Below are 14,941 nucleotides of genomic sequence, written 5' to 3' on the forward strand. Positions count from 1 at the left end.
ATTAGAAAATTACAATTAATGATTACGGGCAACACTGTACTAGGTATTCGAAATGAATCAGTACTCCTGACACATACGGCGGCAACCACATTGCATGCGTATAACACTTGGCCCAACATAACAATCCACCACAATCCACCATAAAATCCGCCCCTGCAATCCACACCACGATCCACATCTGAGGATAAACGGATAAGCGAATTGAAATGAAATGCTGAGCCGTTGAAAAAAAATGTGTCAGATGTTCAAGAAGCCAGACAGCGTCGGGACTTGTTTGTTCACAGAGGTTCACAGAGAGAGTTTGTTCGTTCGAAAGAGGCCGCGAACAGAAGGAGCGCGCAGGCGCAGCAGAGAAGTAGGGAGAGCCTCCATCGAACAGCAGCCAGCGCTGGGTTACTTCGCAAAAAACACTGTTTACAGGGGTTTCAGAATGCATAGGTAAACACGAAAACTAATAATATGGTTACTAAAATAACGAAGTGCCGATGTAATAGTAATTTTCAGTGTTGCCCGCTGTACAGGGGGTTGTTTGACAACAGGCGTCGCACCGCTCCACTACGCCGCATCTTTCATAGCAAATTAAAAATATTTATAGCGAGTTGTCGGTGGTATGGTTCCGCATATGGTATTTAGAAGCAACAAAGTCTCTAGTCACATCACCGGCATATCATGCTTGTCTACTGCTTTACAGTACCTTTAACCTATTTCTTCGGAGCTACCTGACAGGTGCGAAACAGATGTCTCGTCGAGACACACTGTTAGCGCCGACCCCAGATCGTGTCACTAACCTGCCCCGGGCTGACGAGCTCCAAGTAGAGCGAAACAGCTCTCCTCGACTGGGAGTGCACAATCGTATTATATATTCGCACATATATAGGGCAATATATGTATATATATATATATGTATATATCTTCTGATCTTTATTGAATACCTTTATTTTTCGTGGTCAACCGCATTCGTTTATTTCAACTTATATGTATATATATATATATATATATATATAAGTTGAAATAAACGAATGCGGTTGACCACGAAAAATAAAGGTATTCAATAAAGATCAGAAGTGGAGACGGTGCTTCTACAGGATAAGGAATAAAAGGGGGACTTTATTAAAAACTAAGAGGGGGTATTCGACGTTTCGACAGCAGCGCTGTCTTCAACAGGAACTTCCTGTTGAAGACAGCGCTGCTGTCGAAACGTCGAATACCCCCTCTTAGTTTTTAATAAAGTCCCCCTTTTATTCCTTATCCTGTAGAAGCACCGTCTCCACTTCTGATCTTTATTGAATACCTATATATATATATACATATAGCAGGGAAAAAAGCCATTAAAGAAACAAATAAATGATACTAGACGTGTTTGAAATTCAAACTTACAGATTAACATGGCTTCTATGGCTGCACGCAGAGAAACAGATACTCATGGAACGATGCGGCAGCACCAGAGGACACGTGTTTCGCCGTGTTTGCGGCTCGTCGGCCCTGGGTAGCTGCGCATCGTTCCGAATTGGCAAACCAGGGGTCGCTCAGCGAGCGATATACACCTGGGAGGGTGACTGCCCCTACCTGAGAGGGTTTCTCTGCGTGCAGCCATAGAGGCCATGTTAATCTGTAAGTTTGAATTTCAAACACGTCTAGTATCATTTATTTGTTTCTTTAATGGCTGTTTTCCCTGCATTACAATTCACTGGCTTGCACTGTGGCATTGAGGAGTGCTCAGTCACCCTCCCAGGTGTATATCGCTCGCTGAGTGACCCCTGGTTTGCCAATTCGGAACGATGCGCAGCTACGCAGGGCCGACGAGCCGCAAACACGGCGAAACACGTGTCCTCTGGTGCAGTCGCATCGTTCCGTGAGTATCTATCTATCTATATATATATGGAACGACGCGGTACCTGGGTAGTTGCGCATCTTTCGGGATTGGCAAACCAGGGGTCACTTATTTCTTTAATGTCTTTTTCCCCTCTTTATATATATATATATATATATATATATATATATAGATACTCATTGAACGATGCGACAGCACCAGAGGACACGTGTTTCGCCGTGTTTGCGGCTCGTCGGCCCTGGGTAGCTGCGCATCGTTCGGGATTGGCAAACCAGGGGTCACTCAGCGAGCGAGTGGGGTTTCCCAAGGGTTTGCCAATCCCGAACGATGCGCAGCTACCCAGGGCCGACGAGCCGCAAACACGGCGAAACACGTGTCCTCTGGTGCTGTCGCATCGTTCAATGAGTATCTGTTTCTCTACGTGCAGCCATAGAAGCCATCTTAACTGTAAGTTTGAATTTCAAACACGTCTAGCATCATTTACCTATTTTTTTAATGGCTTTCCCCCCTCTTTATATATATATATATATATATATATATATATATAGAAATATAGAAGTTCAAAAAAAGACGCGGAAACAGATTTTAGGGAAGTGACAAACACTAGTTTATTACATAGGGAGGCGTTAAAAAGTAAAATGGGTAAGGGGTCGACGTTTCGACAGTACTGTCTTCGTCAGGACAAAAGATGCGTAGCTGGTTACACATTACTTAAATAGGTTTGGTACATGACGTCATAATCGGTACGGGTACGCCACAGGCGTTTGTCAATGAGTCAGATTCGGGAATATTCCAGAAGGTCAAGTCCGGGTGGTGATGTCATTCGCCGTAGGTCACTGTCCGCTTTGGGGAAAATTCCGGGCCGGATGAGCGCTGCTTCAAACTTTGCTAAAAAAAAAGAAGAAAAGGAAAACAGAAAGGAAACGAAAAGGAAGAAAGTGTAGCTCATCTAGGCGGCCAGATTTCTTACCGTTGAAAGTGCTCCCAGATCTTCGTTAATGGTTGATTGGAATTTGTAAATGAGATATGATTCGCGTTGTTTCCTGCACCGATCTGAGCTAAAATTTGACTGGACAATAAAAAGTGACACATTATTTAGTGAATTACCTGGTTGCTTGAAATGGCGAGAGACCGGGAGGTTTGGCTTTTTTTGTAACGTCAGATCGGTGGTTGTTGAACCTGATCCGAAATGATGTTTTAGTCTGACCAACGTATTGTGCTTGGCACATGCCGCACTGAATGGCATAAATGACGTTAGATGAATTACAGTCGAAGTCACCATTAATTTTGACGGAAAAATTGGAATTAGTACTTTTAAGTATTTGGGTGCTTTGCATTAATTTGCATATTTGGCACCTGCGACCATCGCATGGGTGACAGCCGTTCCCTGGATGCGCTGCTTTGCTAACCTTAGAGCTAACTAGATTATCGTGCAGGTTGCGCGCGCGCCTGTAGGTTACCCGCGGTGGCTGAGGAAAAATTTGTCCCATGCGCTCCGATTGGAGAAGGATACTATGATGACGGTTTAGTATATTGTTAACGCTTACAATATTGCTGCTAAATGTTAAGATGAGGTTTACGGAACCATTATCTAACACGCGTTTGTGGTCTTGGAACAGGACTTTGCGATCTGCTTTGCGGGCTTTGTTTAGAGCGTCGTCAACTAGGCTAGGTGGAAATTGACGACCGATGAAAGTTTCCCTAAGTTGAGCAAGATTTCTGTCCAAGTCATCGTCACTGGAACAGATGGGCCTGTATCGAAGTGCTTGGCTGTAAGGGATGGCAAGTTTAGTATGACGCGGGTGACAACTGTTAAATGCTAGATACTGTTGAGAGTCCGTAGGTTTACGGAACAGGTTTGTGGACAAGACCCCGTTGGTTAACTTTACTTGGACATCGAGAAAGTTAACAGTTAGAGGTGAATAAGAATGCGTGAACTTGATGGCCGGATGTGCTTTGTTAAAGTCGCTGATAAATGTGATTAGGTCATCTTCTGAGTGTGGCCACACCATGTCGTCGAGGAACCGCTTGTAAAGCGTGGGCTTCTTTAGGCGCTTAGACAGAAATTCCTCCTCTAGAGCTCCCATAAAAATATTTGCATAGTTAGGTGCCATTTTTGTACCTATAGCCGTGCCATGAACTTGCAAGTAGTGCTTACCGTCAAATTCGAAGTTGTTATTTTTCAGAATAAGATTGAGAAATGTGCATAGGACACAAGGATCGTATGCGGTATCAGAATATTTTGAAAATGCCCTTTCAGCTGCAGCAATGCCATCTTCGTGGGGGATGTTAGTATATAGCGAGGAAACGTCTAGCGTGACTAGCAAACTGGAAGAAGGAGGCTGACATTCACTTAAAATTTGAAGAAAGTGATTGGTGTCCTTAATGTAGGATGGTAGTTTAGGAGGTATATCTTTAAGAAGGTGGTCAACAAAGCTTGAAATCTTCTCGGTAGCTGTACCGTCGCATGAAACTATTGGGCGCCCTGGATTTCGAGGTTTATGAATTTTAGGGAGCATATAGAACCTGCCCGCTGCGGGGTCTCTGGGGAGTAGATAATCGTATAGGGTGGAATCTATCTTTTTACTTGCTTTTAGATCTTTTAGACTGCGGATGATATGAGCCGTAATTTCCTCTGTAGGGTCAGCCTCGAGGAGTTTGTAGAACGATGCGCACGATAATTGCCGGATGCCTTCGTTAATGTAATTTTCTTTGTCCATTACTACGATTGCACCACCTTTATCAGCGTTTTTAATGACTATGTCACTGCGGTCCCGAAGGTCAGAAAGGCTGCGCTGCTCAGCCGGCGTTAGATTTGGCTTCGATTTGCTGTTGCATGATTCATTGTAAGCGTTAATGATATCTTTTTGAACTGCACGGATGTACATGTCCAGAGCCTTTTCACGGTTAGCTAACCGTGAAAAGGCTCTATCTGTTGTTCCTGTTGATGGTACGCCGAAGTGAGCAACCCAGGTAGAAACGAAAGTGCGGGCTACCGTTGGGGCGGTAATGTCATCCTTGGTAGTTGCCTCGGGCCAACGGGTGAAGCGGTCTACCGCGGTGAGGATGTAGCGGTAGCCTTGGGATGGGGGAAGAGGACCCACAATATCTAAATGAACTCGCGCGAAGCGTGCTTCTGGTGCCGGAAAGGTTGAGATGGGGCTGGACGTGTGACGATGAATTTTAGAGCGCTGGCACGCGTCACATGTCCGAGCCCAGTGCCTGACGTCTCTGTTCATGAATGGCCAGAAGAATCTTGACGTGATGAGTCGTTGGGAAGCTCTGATGCCAGGGTGGGAAAGGTTGTGGATGCTATGAAACATGTCCTTTCGAAAGGCTAGAGGGATGAATGGTCGGGCTTTTCCAGTCGATGTTTCGCACACAAGGGTAGTGTTCGAATCGGGAAGAGTGATGCTCTGGAAAGTCAGCGTTCCTGGACTACTTGAAATTTGGACGAGTTCCTGGTCATCTTTTTGAGCTTCAGAAATGGCGTTGTAGTCGGTGCGAGCCGGTGGCGTTGAGTTTACAGCGTGTATCCGAGAAAGACAGTCGGCGACGTCGTTGCTCTTGCCTTTCACGTACTGGATGTCGGAGGTGAATTCAAGTATGGACGACATCTGCCGGAGTTCTCTAGATGTGTGGGATCCGGACTGGGCCTTCACCGATCTCAGAGCAAATGTCAGTGGTTTATGATCAGTGAAGACGGTGAATTCGCGTCCTTCGAGGAAGCCCCGAATTCGCATTTCGCCGTGTTGACGACTATGCCGAATTGGTCCAATTTTTCGAACAAAGCACTTAGGTGTTGCTCATGCTCTTCAGGTGACGCACTTGCAACAAGAATGTCGACAATGTACGCGTGGCAGTAGTCCATACCACGGACGACGTGATCAATGAAGCGCTGAAACGTTTGCGCGGCGTTTCGCAATCCGAAGGGCATACGAACGAATTCGAACAGTCCAAATGGCGTCGTGACTGCCATCCGCGGTATGTCATCAAGGTGGACGGGTATCTGATGGTACGCCCGCTTCAGATCCATCGGTGAAAAGATGGTCGCTCCACGGAGTGATGCGGTCAGGTCTTGTATGTGAGGTATGGGGTAGCGGTCTGGGACAGTAACTCGGTTAAGAGCACGATAGTCCCCGCACAGTCGCCAATCACCTGAAGTAGCCTTGGGCACCATGTGCAGCGGCGAAGCACAGGGGCTAGAAGATGGTCGGATGATGCCTAGCTGCAGCATGTACTCAAATTCGCGCCGGGCCATCTGCAGCTTTTCAGGTGACAGTCAACGGGGTCGTGCAAATGTCGGCGGTCCGTTGGTCTCGTCGTGGTGGCTGATATCGTGGCTGACAGGTAGCTCAGTGTTTATAGGACGGGTGAGAGACGGGTACTTTTCCAAGATGTTGGGAAACCTGTTTGAAAGGCCGGGACGGATGGTAGTGAGGTTCAGTGAAAGAACACGTGATAGTGTGCCAGGAGTAGTCATAGATGTCACTGAATCTAGAAGGCGATTTTGGCGAATGTCCACTAGTAGTCCAAAATAGCGTAGAAAATCCACTCCGATGATGGCGTAGGGAATATCAGCAACCACAAAGATCCAACGGAATGTTCGTCGCAGGGCAATGTCCAAGGTAAAGGAACGCTCACCGTACGTGTGAATCGCGGAACCGTTCACAGCGTAGAGTTCAGGTGCAGCCGGTTTGCCACGGCGATCCGTTGTTGACGCCGGGATGATGCTCACTTGTGCACCTGTGTCGACGAGGAACTGCTGTTTGGTGACGCGATCCGTGACATAGAAGAGTCTGTGGCGGGTGGGTGGGTGACCAGCTTCGCTTACCGCCGTTAGCTGCTGGCCGTCCCGTTTCCCGCTCTCGAGCACGGTGGTTAATTGGCACTGTCTGGCATTGTCGCCGAATGTTTGGTGATACCAGCAAAGTGCATTACCATTGTTGCTCGGCGCTGGAGACTGTCGTCGGGCTGGCGCTGGTCGGCGCGAAGCCGATCGGCTGCGGCATCGCTGCGTTGGGCCGTGCGACTGCACCATCTTGACCAGGTTGTTCATCTCGGCGCGGAGGTAATCGATGGCGTGGCTGTCCCGTGCGGCTAACGTGTCTTTGAGGTCTATGATGTCCTTCTGGAGCTTCATAATAGCCGGGGGTTTCTATTGGGATCCGACTGCAGCGATGACCGGGGAGCCAACGTCCATGATATTGTCGGCCATGCTGGCGATGTCCGACAACGTCGTGTTCTTCGCTGACGCCAGTATCATACGAACGCTGGCTGGGAGGCGCTGAAGGAAAAGCTCCCGCAATAAAGTCTCATCAATGGTGCTGAACTTTTCTCCGAGCAGTTGTTGCAGGCGACGGAGAAGTTGAGTAGGCCTCCTGTCGCCCAGCTCCTCCGATGTGAGCAGCTGTTGTATACGTCGTTATTCTGACGCTGATGTCCGGCTGATGACTTGTTCTTTCAGCGTGTCGTACGGTTGTTCAGCTGGTGGCGAAAGAAGTACATCACGAACCTCTGTGGCGAGGGATGGGGTTAATGCGGCAACAACGTAGTTGAAGCGAGTCGTCTGCGATGATATGTTCCATAGTGCAAACTGTGCTTCCACTTGGGTGAACCAGACATGAGGGTTGAATCAGAATTCCGGGAGTTTTATCTGAATGGCAGAGATGTCAGCAGGTGTTTGTTGAGTGGCCATTGATGTGGAGTTGACATAAACAGAAGGCAAGTCCAAAAACCGGGTCACCAATAAGTCGGGTCACCACAAGCAAAGTCACGGAGAACACGGAAGCAGTTGAGTGTGTTTAAAAGCAATCTATTTACTTCAACGGTCGGAGGCCTACTGACCTATATTTACAGCTTTTCAGCCGCAGAGCGCGGCAAGGGAAAAAGGAAAGCGAGAGGAAGGAAAGAGAGGACGGGAGCGCAGTGTTTTCTGAGAAGGAGAAAAGAGAGAGTAAAGATAAAGAAAACCGTTGTACATCTGGCAGTGCGACCGTACTTGGCGAGTCGCTACAATGGCACTACACCTTGATTCAAACGACACTGAGCTCGGGATGCAGTACGTTGAAGAGATTCAGCGTCCCCTTCGCAATCGCTATCATGGAAATGTTCGCTACAAACACGAGCAGTCGATGGCACCACACAGGCTTTCCATTCCGGCGGTCCGATTGCTTCGTGCCATCAAAAGGTGTCCGTCTCGTCCCTGGGAAACATATGACATCGGATGCTCGGCGAATATTGACGTGAATTAGGGCAACCAACCATCCAACACCGTCTCAGCATGTCGGCGAAAACCACAGGATACGACTGCGATATACTGCGACCATCGCGCGTAAGCTGGCGTCATGGAGATTTCCACTCCTCAAACGCGGGATCCTACGGCGCATGCTCCTGGCGGGACCACGACACTTCACGATGGCGTGTCGCGGGCACGACCGTGGCACGACCGTCAATGGGATTGCCCTATCCCCGAGCGTGACCGCCCGGGCGCAGCCATCCGTTTGTCATGGACAGTGTTAGTGGACGAATTTGAGCCCACCAACTACAGCGGAGCTGTTCCGTTTGTTGCAAACCCTGTGAAGTCGCGTGGGATCACAAACGGGGGAACAAGCCGATGGAGGAAACGACGTCCACCGTAGGAAGCGAGGCAAGCCGTGTAATTGCGTTGAGTACGCAAGGTATATCTAAACTGGTAGCGAAAACAAGCGAAAATACTAAATCAGACCCATCGGCAAGGCTACCATCATGAGGCGCGAGCGATTCTGGTGTTGACGGTAGAGGTACGATCGTAAACACAAAAACTTTAGAACGTGGACATGGGGTGTGTGCGTACTAATAGGCTATTCATAATTTCAATGTAGAAAAAACTTTCTGTTGCCCCACTCGTGCACATATACGAAATCATCTACCACCCGAGTACGTTTCCGTATCCTGCTCCTTTGCGCATGTGTCACAGTGGCCGGGCGTGTTTATCCGTGCATCTGTGTATCCGTGCCGTGTGTTCGTGCATTGTAATGCGGAGTTCGTATACTTTTTGGGTTAAACAGGTAGCGACGTTCACATCTCGGAGCTGTAGGCCAAGATTAACACGTGTGAACTGATGAATACAATGCAACCCTGTTGCTGGCCTCGCGAAAAAAAAATCATGGGACGAGCGGCCATGATAGCGTGAGTGTTAGCAGGAATCAGCTGTGCACCAACGATGTCATGTTTTGTTGCAATGGCCACTCATTGAATAAATGCAAACGTCTAATCACTGTGTGTGCGTATTGCTCTAGGTGAGAAATGGAGCTTAAGTGAACCTTCCTCGTTTCTATGACGGTGCCCTTCTGTTTAGAGTTGTCAATATATGTTGATGATGATTCGGGTTTTTATGGCGCACGAGCAACTAAGGCTATAATGCGCCAATACTGTGATACATGATCTCTTTACCAGTTAAAAGATAACGATCAATTTAAAACTGATATAAACATAAAAAATATATGTGAATTCAGATATCTCTTAGGTATCCAGTGTCCCTAAAAAACTTGTAAACTCTGCTAAAACTTACAAGCGGCTCATCGCCCAGCAAAAGGGCTGGGTGAAGAGGAATTCTATACCGGTAGAACTCAGAAAAATGAGTTTGGCGATGATGTTCCTGGAGAGGGCAGCTGATGAGAATGTGAAGAATAGACAACTGCTCAGCACAGTGCACACACTGAGGTGGGCCCCTCTGGAGAATTAAAAATCCATGTGTGAGAAATGTGTGGCCGATACGCAAACGAGACATGACTACTTCATAAAGCCTCTCTTTGAAAACTCCTGCAGGCTTACCTACATTGCAGTTGATCAAATGTAATTTATTATTTGTCTGTGTGTCCCAGTCATGTTGCCATTTTAAGTTAATTGCTCTACGCAAGGCAGACCTCAGATCCTGAGCTGGTACGTCAAAGGGGTTATGTCACCTGAGAGTGCGTTGGTAGCCACTGTGTCCGCGAGCTCGTTACCGGGTATCCCGACGTGGCTGGGCACCCAGCAAAGTGTCAAGGAAAGACCTCTGTTTATTATGCGGCTAGACAGGTGTTTTGCTCGCGGAACGAGCAGGGTTTTTGGTGGCTCCAGCTACATATAGCCTGCAGGCAACTAAGTGAATCAGTATACACAACTGATGACCTGATGGAAAGTCGTAGTATATGATTAAGTGCCAAGATTACGCCATAGACTTCTGCGGTGAAAATGGAAGCTGTGTTTGGCAATCGATGCGATCTACAAGATGTGTCTGTAACCATTGCACATGAGACACCGGTGTCCGTTCTGGAACCATCTGTGTAAAATGCGACATGGTCCCCAAAACCTTCTTTTATAGACAAACTCTTGCAGGAGTACGGCTGTGGGGGTTTCGTGTTTCTTGCACTGCAATAAAGATGTATTGTGTTCGGGCGGTGGTTGCCACGGAGCAATCCTCCCACTAGTTCCTACAGGCGTAGAATCGTACTCTGAAAAAACTGTGTGTTTCAATTTCCTGCAGGATTCGCAAGTTGAAAGGAGGTGTACATGACGGTTTGTTAAGAAATAACTGTTTGCAGCGTGTCTGAGTAACAGAAGAGAAAGCTGGGTGCTGTGGATAACTTCGTACTTTTAGTACATATGTGGAGGCAAGGTAAAATCTCCGCCTTTCTAATGACCACTCGTTGCACTCCACATAGAGACTCTCGACCGGCGATGTGCGAAACGCTCCCAAGACCAGTCGCAGTCCCTGGTGGTGGACAGGGTCTAGAGCTTTCAAGACGGACTTTCGTGCAGAGCCGTACACGACAGATCCATAGTCAAGCTTGGAACGGATGCAAGATGTGTAGATGGGACGCAGAACCTCACGGTCTGCACCCCAGGATCTATGTGACAAGATTTTGAGAATGTTGAGATTTCCCAGATTTACTTTTTAGGTTCCTTATGTGAGGGTTGAAAGTGAGCTTGCAGTCAAAAAGTATACCCAGGGATTTATGCTCAGATTTGACCGTAATATCTTGGCCATTCATTTTAAGTTCTGGCTCAGGAAACATACCCCTTACTCTTGAGAAGGGTACGCAAACCGTTTTCTCAGGTGAGAAATTAAACCCATTCTCAGATGACCATTTTGCTAATTTGTTCACACAGAGCTGGAGTTGTCTCTCACATCTTGAAATGCTTGTAGACGAACAAGATATCTGAACATCGTCAACGTATAGTGAGTACATGACGGATGGCGGAATAGCGTGCACAATAGAGTTCATTTTGACTATGAAGAGTGTGACACTCAGAACGGAACCCTGTGGCACACCGTTCTCCTGAATAAAAGAACGTGAGAGTGATGTGCCCAACTGGACTCTAAAAGTTCTGTCCTGTAGAAAATTTGCGATGCAGCGGAGCATACGACCGCGTACACCAAAATTGTACAAGTCGCGAACGACACCATATCGCCATGCTGTATCGTACGCTTTTTGAATATCGAAAAATATGGAAATACAATGCTGTTTTCTGACAAACGCTTCCCTGATGACAGTTTCCAGCCGCAGCAGATGATCAGTGGTTGAGTGGGCGGCTCTAAATCCGCACTGATACCTGTCGAGACATCCATTTTTTTGTCAATATATGTGATAACTATATGTATTTCGTATTGATATGTTTCATTAAACCTGATACGATTTTTTTTTCTGTGTTCTCGTCTGGCACTGCTGCACGGGTGAGGAAAAGGGAATACAACGCAAACGAAGTGCGCGAACGAAAACGTGCCATGGCCAATTATGCACTACTTATTATTCATACTGCTGGCGTCACCTCTGATGCCATTTATTTACAATCGTAGTAGTCCGCGCAACGGATAGATGGCGCTGACCCTTTCTATCATGGCGTCATTCTGGAGACACAGGGACCTATGGGAGTTGCACTACCTGTTTAGATATACCTTGGAGTACGCACGAATCTCTGGGATACGTGCAGAATTGAGTAATGCCATCGGAATCACAAGGTAAACGTTGTCCTATCAAACGTGAATCGTATGTATGTGATTACCTGCGACACCGCCAACCCTTTGCTTTCCTCCGACGAAGCATTCGGAAGCACTCCGAAGCAGCCAACAGAAGGCAACGCCTTCCATGACCAACGGATGGCAGCTCCGTGTGGTCACGCTTTCTTGAGCGAGTGCGACCCCCCTGGCTCGTTGTGTCTCCGCGCGGCAGCTCGCCACGGCACGGCGCCAGCTGTACTCCCTTCGCCGCTCCGTTTAATTACGCTCCCGAGAATACTCTTCGCACGACGAAGGTAAATTTTTGTTTCTAGACTCATAAAAATGTTTTCTTTCTGATGACAAGGATTAAAAAAATCATTTCATAGTCCCTTTAAAAGCGGTTCTATCGCTCTCCTGGCCAATCACTTCTGCCAGCAGGCATTTCTGCAATTCTGAGTCTTCCCAACATGCAGGTGGCTTTGATAACAGTGGGCGCAAAATCCGTCGTTTTGGTCTGTCACGAGTGATATCCGTTTCAATCAATTTAATCAATATAGTTTCTCCAAAATGATGGCAGTAAATAAGGTTAAGGTATAAGGGGAAGGGTAATATAAGGATAAGGGTAAGGTAAGGTACTGGATGGCCTGCAATAATAGAGAACTGTATTTCGACCTGTGATTGCTTGATACCTAAAAAAGTGCGTGGGGCCTCAGGTTTATGCAGGTTCCATTAATGGCCAGACTCCCTTTTAATATACGGCTCTGCTTGCAGACCGACAGCAGCGCCTCAGCGCTGAAAGGAATTCCTGGAATGAACTTTTAATTCTTAAGCAAAAACGCCAAAAAGCAAACCACTGACTGACCAAGCTCTGTGGTGTGGCATTCATTTTCGTTCCTCGGCACTGGGAGGTTTAGCGTTTTTAATTATGGACTACCGAACCGCCCGACTTTTAACCCTTTTTAATCCTTGTTTTCTAACATTCAATCCTCGTACTCCTGCCGAATTTAATCATTACGGCGCGGAATTTAATCCGAAATTCTCGGGTTATCTTTTCATTTATTCTTTCCACTACAATGCAACAGTATGGGGTACTCACATGATTTATGACCTGTTATGACTATTTCCTTGTTTACAGCTACAAATTGACTTTTTATGACTACAACTACTATAAGTGTTACAATGAGATAATATGGGACTACCTGAATAATTTATGACCTGTTACGACTACTTTGTTATTTTCAGCCACAAATTGACTTTTATGACTACGACTACTCTATGCACTGCAGTCGGATGGTATATGACTACATGAATGATTTACGACATGTTATGACTATTTCCTTGTTTACAGGTACAAATGCTCTTTTTATGACTACGACTACTCCTCGCACTGCAATGGGATAGTATGTGACTACCTGCATAATTTACGACCTGTTTTGACTCTTTCCTGGTTTACAGCTATAAATTGATTTTTTTATGGCTGCGATTACTTTTTGTACTGCAATGGGATAGTATAAGACTACAGTATGATTTATGACCTGTTAGGACTATTTCATTGTACACAGCTATGATGGAATTTAAAGGACAACGACTACTCTATGCACTAAATGGGATCCGCCTCTCGGCCACCTGGGAGCCACCTCTCGGCAGGCCCGTCGGCTTGACCCGGTTGCAATCTCCGTTCGGCACACCATTCATTCTAAGCCACCAAAGCCAATGGCTGACGTCAAGAGGCTCGAAGGGGATTCAGCCAGATTCCTTGTAGAATGAAGCAGAAGCGCATGCGCAGGACCGCGTCTCATTTCTGCTTTCGACGGGCTATCGTCTGCTACTTAGGTTCCCCTGTCCTGCTTGCGTTTTGTTTGCAAACTTCGTGTCAAAAGCTGTGTTTCGATGAGTCCGAGTACACAATACAGTGCAGAAGAGCGGGTGATGCTGAAATAGTGGCTGAAAGGACCGTAATGCAATTAAAGAGGCCTTTAGAGAACATAAAAGCCAAAGCAAATAAGGTGAAATCGCCAGATATGCAATCCTGGCGGGGCACCGGCGGCAGGGCGGCAAGCTTCTCCCAGTGCAATGCGTCTGTGGATGTTATTTTAGCCCACCCCCCCAGCACTGGGGTTTTAGCGCTTTTAATCAAAAAAGCTTCTCCCGCGACCCAATATCCAAGAGGGCATCGCAGGTGATGCCACATCTGAACCTGCGTCTACCGAATAAGTAAACAAAAATTGTAAAAGTTGCAAAGTGTTGCATACTTCGGATATGATTTGCACTAAAAAAACACTCCTGGATTGTTTTGGTGTATGTTCACAGCATCAGCCGTTATATGGTCATGCTCGCATATCTCGCATGACACTCAAACAACTTGAAACGAGGCCGCTGCAGAGTAGCGCTGGTCAACTAACAGCTGCTAGATGAGGGGAGCGATGACTGTCCTTGCTCTTCCTGACGTCCGGTTGTCGGTAGAGTTCATGCACAGAAGACTTCGCAAACGGAATTCTGCTTTGAATTGAAAGTCGTAGTGCCGCTGAAGACGGTCCTCCCAGTTCCGGATTCGTCGCATCGACAGTACAGGAAAAACCGTGACCGTAGCGCCTGAATCGCTTGGCGCGATCTATGAAGTCGCACAGGTCCTCCATGATTGCTTTTGGGGAGAGCGTCCCTGAGGGAGCGTACAGGGAGCTCACGAGCTCACTTGGCTGGCGCCAGTCCTTAGGGTACCCCTTGCGGATACGGGTGCTTCGAGAAACGAAGTCGTCGACCCTCAGGGCTCCAGCATACATAGGCGATCCTCAGGTATCGTTGGGAATACGGCCCTCAGAGGACGCCGCGACGTAACGTGATCCCCGGCACGTGATCCGTGATGTACAGCGCCAAGGCTCAAACATGCTGCGCGTGAGCTGAGAAACAAAAAAAAAAGGTTCGGGCTCTCTCTCCCCGTCACGCGAGGGTCGTGCCAGACGTCCGCGGCTTTCTCCGACTGCTTCTGTAAATTCGATTGCGCAGCTATAATACACCGCAGAGCGAAAATATTTTGCATGGTGACTCCTGGTGGACACCTTGACAGATGAGGCAGGGTTTCGAGCTATGTTAAATGTCACCTCATTGTTCCTTTAAGGTAACCCAAAGATACCACAAACATGTTATCG

At 47.3% G+C, this 14,941-nt stretch overlaps 1 protein-coding gene across 3 annotated transcripts in view; it reads right to left on the reverse strand.

Annotated features, from left to right (window-relative positions):
* LOC135396544 (E3 ubiquitin-protein ligase RNF123-like) overlaps positions 1-14,941 on the reverse strand; it is a 502,532-nt gene that overhangs the window by 245,981 nt on the left and 241,610 nt on the right. The window lies entirely within an intron of this gene.

Source organism: Ornithodoros turicata, chromosome 6 (assembly GCF_037126465.1).
Source record: "Ornithodoros turicata isolate Travis chromosome 6, ASM3712646v1, whole genome shotgun sequence".
NCBI lineage: Eukaryota > Metazoa > Arthropoda > Arachnida > Ixodida > Argasidae > Ornithodoros > Ornithodoros turicata.